Below are 6,000 nucleotides of genomic sequence, written 5' to 3' on the forward strand. Positions count from 1 at the left end.
GACTGTACATGTCGATCGATTGAAGCTGCACTACGACCCACCCGTCGCACCCGTTCCTTAGGTCACCAAGATGACCCCTTTTCTGAGAAGGGGGGGATGATTTGTAGCATTGATATATGGCACAGGCCGGAGCGCCAGTGGAAGAAGAGAACGTAGAGTGTCGTTGCTGCTCGCGCTTGCTCTGCTTGACAGTTGATCGGTTTTATTTCTGCGTTTTCCCCAATAAACGTGTCTTTGACTCACCGCTAAAGGCGTACTAACACAAGGAACAAGGAAGTCTTTGAAACCACAGGTCACACTTTAGAGATATGTGCTAGCTGGCACTTTGTGCTACCGGTTTTCTTAAAACATACCTCCAGTCTTTTGTTTTTTTTGCGAGACAGCGAATCAAGGGTCGCAAATTTTTTTAGTACAAAGACCCGGTAGGACCATGCGGGAAAACAATGAGAAAATTACCCACGCCTACTTCGCTGTAAGACAGCATTTATGCATTATAAAAGAGATCTCTTCTTTGGACTATCATATAGCACGCCCTTAATTACATACATATCTCAAAGAATTGCAAGCTTTCAGATATCTTCAACATGTCTAGCGTTTTTTGAACAACCCGGCATAGAGAAGTGCTATCAACTTCGACCATCCTGAGGCAAGATTCTCCTCATAGAATCTTGGCAATAACAAGAATCACTATATCTCCATTTTTTATCCTTCTTCTTCTTCTACTTATTATTATTATTATTATTATTATTATTATTATTATTATTATTACTATTTCATCTGTGATCTGTAATGGCATCACTAAATTTGGCGGTGACGTCATTGAGCGAGTACAGAAAAAAGGCATGAGCAGTTAAGCCCATTCTTTTGCTAGAAACAACTCTGGATGTCGTTCTAACACTGCCTGATTATTACCCTTGCCATCACTTCACTCTCTTATTTCCTTACAACCTCTTATTTTTTACAGACTTGTTCACGGTGTGATACCCTTTCTTTTTCTTCTCAGATGTGTAAATGTTCAATTTACGCGTAAGTTAACTAGAGAGAATCGACTATTTTAGGTACCTGCTAACTACTTTCAACACTCTACTGCTCACATACAACGTCTATTTATTGTTAGTTGTAATAATCTTGACATTTTTCAGTCCTGTGTCATATTGTCACGACGTCAAAAGAGAGGTCTTGTCCCAGAGATTGAGACACCAGAAGCAGGTCGGTCTTTTCAATACAACGCGCAAGTGAGTTCTTCTTTTTCATTCATTTCATAGTCCTTCATGGCACATCCACAACTTCCATCGTCTTTCTTGAGCAAGCACGTGACATTTGCCTCTTTCCGAAAGAGACATCGTCCCGATTCGGAACTTAGGCGCTCTACTAGGCGTATGAAGTGGTCGCGCCAACACGGTAACTTGCAGCTGATTAACTCGATAAATACGTTTTCATGCACACGACGTGCACGACTTCGAGTAAATGCTTTTGGCGCTTAAAACTACAGTCAGTGTCAGGAACTAGTTCATAGTTCACGTCGTTCAAGCGTCGCGTGACGCTGTATGGGACAAAGTACCGTCTTAGCAGTTTTTATGACGGTACACGTCGGAATCCAGACCCAGAACTTGTCGACTGGTGTGTAGCTAATAAACTTGTGTCGGGGTCGTACCATTATGCATCTTGATGCTGTTGATGACAGATGTGCACACTCGCAAGCTGTCTGTATTCCTCGGCGTACTGGGTGAATTCTTCGGAGTCTACATGGATGTCGTCACACTCATGGGGCAACAAGCATCCAACGTTGTCGTGACTTCGCGACCATGGATCAGACTGAATGATGTCATTCCATTGCTCTCTTGTCGAGCATTATTATAGGCAAAGGCCACGTACGGCAATAGCTGATCTCAGTTTTTATGTTCCGTGTTAACGTACATGCTGATGATATCTGTGAGGGTCCTATTGAGGCGCTCCGTCAGTCTGTCTGTCTGCGGATGGAATGCAGTTGTTCTCCGGTGAGCTGTACCACTGAGTCTCACTATCGACTCCAAAAGCTCTGCGGTGAAGGCAGGTCCTCTGTCTCTGATCACTGCTGCCGGAGCGCCATGCCGAAGGACGATGTTTTCGACGAAGAACTGAGCGGCTTCTTCTGCTGTGCCGCGCTGCATAACCTTAGTCTCCGCCTAACGGGAGAGGTAATGGGTGGCCACAATAATTCATCTGTTCCCTGTTGCGGAAGTTGGAAAGGGAAGCAGTAAATCCATTCCAATCTGGGTGAATGGCTTCGCTGGTGCATCGACTGGTTGTAAAAGACCGGTTGGCTTGCTGGGCGGCACTTTGCGTCTTTGGCAGTCGGTTCAAGTTCGCACGTGATGGTTAACAGCAATAGGTAATTTTGGCCAGTAGTACTTGCATCGTAGTCGGCACAATATTCGGCTGTAGTCTAGATGACTAGAAGTTCTTCATCATGGCACGCTTCTACAATTTTTGTTGAAGAGAGGCAGGCACGACGAGCAAGTGCGGGTTGCTGGTTGGTGAGAAGTTTTTCTTATAGAGAACATCGTTTCGCAAGCAAAAAGATGGCTGTTCTCTCGCAAATAGCCGCGGCACGTCTTTACGTCGTCCTTCTAAATATTCAATGAGTGGTAACAGCTCGTGGTCACTGTGCTGCTCTCGTGCAATAGTGGCCGTGTTGACAGCTCCTAAGAACGCCGCATCGATGTTTTTGTCATCAAGCGCGACAGTCTCCACAGGCGACCGTGAGAGAGTCAGCGTCGGTGTGCCTCTTCCTAGATTTATAGATGATGGTCATGTCGAACTCTTGAAGCCTTAGGCTCCAGCGTGCCAAACGGCCAGATTTATCTTTAAGGGTGGTGAGCTAGCACAAAGAGTGATGGTCGCTAACAATTTTGAAGGAGCGGCCGTACAAATATGGACGAAATTCGATTACCGCCCACACCACGGCGAGACACTCCTTCTCCGTAGTTCTCCTCCGTGAGAGAGAGAGTTCTGTTGGTGTATGCTATTACTCTTTTAAAGCCCTCTTGCCACTGCACCAGAACAGCACCCAGACCTACATGGCTGGCGTCAGTGTGAATTGCTGTAGGGGCTTCCTCGTCGAAGTGCACAAGGACTGGAGGTGTTTGCAGGCGTTGTCGTAGTTCATTGAATGCCATTTGCTCTTGTTCACCCCAAAAGAAGGGGACGTCCTCACGTGTGAGTCGTGCCAATGGCGCCGCAATAGACAAAAAGTCCTCGATAAATTGCCGGTAATAGGCACACAACCCTAAGAAGTGTCTCACGGCCTTTTTGTCGCGTGGTGCAGGAAAATGCGCTACGGCGTCTAATTTGACCGGGTCATGTCGAACACCCTTGTGACTGACGACGTGGCCTAGGAAGTTGAGTTCGTTGAGAACTAAATGACATTTTTCCGGTTTTGAAGTAAGGCCAGACGAACGGATGGTTTGGAGGATAGTGAATAAACGGCTAAGATGTTCCTTTAACGTTGCGGAGAATACAATAACATCATCTAGATAGACCAAGCATATTTGCCACTTCAGGCCTGATAGTACGGTGTCCATGAGACGCTGAAAGGTGGCTCGCACCCAGCACAACCCAAAAGGAAGCACTTTAAATTCGTTAAGGCCATCGGGCGTCAGAAAGGCCGTTTTTTCACGATCTCTCTCGTCGACTTCTTTCTGCCAGTAGCCGCTTCGGAGGTACATTGAAAAGAAATAGCGCTCGTGATGCAGCCGGTCGAGTGAATCGTTTATGCGGGGCAGTGGATAGACGTCCTTCTTTGTGACTTGTTTCAACTTGTTGTAATCAATACAGAAGCACAAGCTGCCGTCTTTTTTCGCGACCAAAACCACGGGGGACGCCCGAGGACTTTTCGAAGGTTGTATGACGTCATCCGCGAGCATCTTCTGTATTTGCTTCTCAATCTCTTCGCATTCTTTCGGAGCCACACGGTAGGGGTTCTGCCGAATCAGTCGCGTGTTATCTACAGTAATGATGCGGTGCTTGGTCAATGGTGTTTGCTGGACTTTTGAGGTATGCGAAAAGCAGTCTTCGAACTGGTGTATGATTTCAAGCAGGTGCTTCCCATAAGAGGGCGGTAGCGTGGAGCAGATGTCCACCGACAAAGTTGTCGAGGCAGGGACAGTCGCGTAATCTAGTTGCAAATCAAAACATTCTCAGGCTTGGTCTACATCGTCGTAGTAGGCAATTGCGGTACCCTTCTGGATTTGACAGCGCTCGTTGCTGAAGTTTGTGAGGAATACTTCTGCCTGTTCACCAGTAAGCGCCAGGATGCCCCTCGCGATGGAAATGCCTTGCGTGAACAAAAGAGCGACTACGTGCTCCCCTATTACCTCTTTATACCACGGCCACCCATTGGACAACAACACAAGGCAGCAGGATACCGGTGGGAGCGTCACATATCGGCTATTCGCAAACGGCCACGTGGTTCTTCGCTGCTGTCGTCGACATACGGATGTGCGCAAAACGTCACCATACGTTGAGGGATGTTGATAACAGCGCCATGATCTCGAAGAAAATCCATGCCCAAAATTAGCTCTTTACAGCAGCCTGGCAACAGGACGAAAGTGTCCACGAAGCTAGAATTCCTGATACGAAGCCGAGTGGTCGAGCCTTCCACATAGTTGTGTATATTGTCCCATATTTTTCAGTGCCTTTCCTTGATTCTCGTCTGGTCTTTTATTTTTTATATTTTGCGTTGCTTCATTTTTGTTTGTGCGTTTTTGCTTTTTGGTTTCAATTCATTTCTAATACTGTATTACATTGTTTATTTTTTATTTTTGCGTGCGCCTTCACGAAGGCCTAATGGTTGTTTCTGGGCACGTTAAATAAATAAATTATAATTATTAGAAGTTATAATATTGAAGACACGAAGACACACAAGAAGTAGGTACGGAAATACGCTCTGTCAACTAGCGGGGCACCACACCGGCTTCCTTAATTGGCAAAGTAGAAAACCGTAAGAAATCGAGGATAGTTAGGAGGAAAGAAAAGGCAGAAAAAGAAACTAAGAACACAGCAACACTGCTCCGGAATTGTGGAGAAACCAAACATTGCCCTAAGCACTTTAAAAGTGACACCACTTGGCAATCTCCTTTGCTCTCTGGCTTCATATTTTATTCGCGTCACCTGCCTGCGAGTGTGTATGAGAATCTAGCTGTCACGACGTGAATGCGAGAGAACTGCCACTGTTGTATTCCACGAGCTAATTGCCATCTCACTAACAAGCTTCTGTCACGTATCGTGCCGGCGCTTGACGTGTTCCCACGGGTGTTGTTCGCAATAATGCCTGCCCATAGCACTTGCATAAGTGCCGCACAGTATGCTTCTCTCTCTAGGACCCAGACTCTGGAAGCTACCTGCGGAAGTTGCCAAGAATGGCTTTTGCTTTTCAAAACTAGTTTTGTTTCCTTTGCGTATTTTGTGAGTAAACGGGATATAAAGGAGCTGTACGAAAACACCTCTATTCGTTCTAATATTTGCACGGCTTTAAAATGATTTATTTGTAGGTTTGTGAGGAATAGAGAGAAACAGAAGGAAACGTAGATTGAAATCAACTTTGTTGGATTTCTGTAGTTTTGCATGGTCAAGGTATTTGCATACTAAACATCGGGGCAAGGCTTCAAATCTAAGTGGTAGTGATAAGGTGATGTTATTTTAAACAAACCTTTCTTTTAGAGCTGCCATCGCCTTACCTGACAGATTGACACCATTCTCTCGCACACGCACCTTACGATGGCTACGCATAAAAAATCACTCATTACATCATCTTCATCATTATTATTATTATTATTATTATTATTATTATTATTATTATACTATTACAGTTGATACTACTATTTGCTGTGTAGTAACACACACGGCAACATGGTTTGACAGGGGGCATTGGCCAGGCTCACTCCTATCACCCAGAAGGGCACAACGCCTGCCTATTTTTCCCCGAAAAGGTAATAACAAAGTGGATTAATTGATTGATTG

This window comes from Rhipicephalus microplus, chromosome 2 (assembly GCF_043290135.1).
Source record: "Rhipicephalus microplus isolate Deutch F79 chromosome 2, USDA_Rmic, whole genome shotgun sequence".
In the NCBI taxonomy this organism is placed as follows: domain Eukaryota; kingdom Metazoa; phylum Arthropoda; class Arachnida; order Ixodida; family Ixodidae; genus Rhipicephalus; species Rhipicephalus microplus.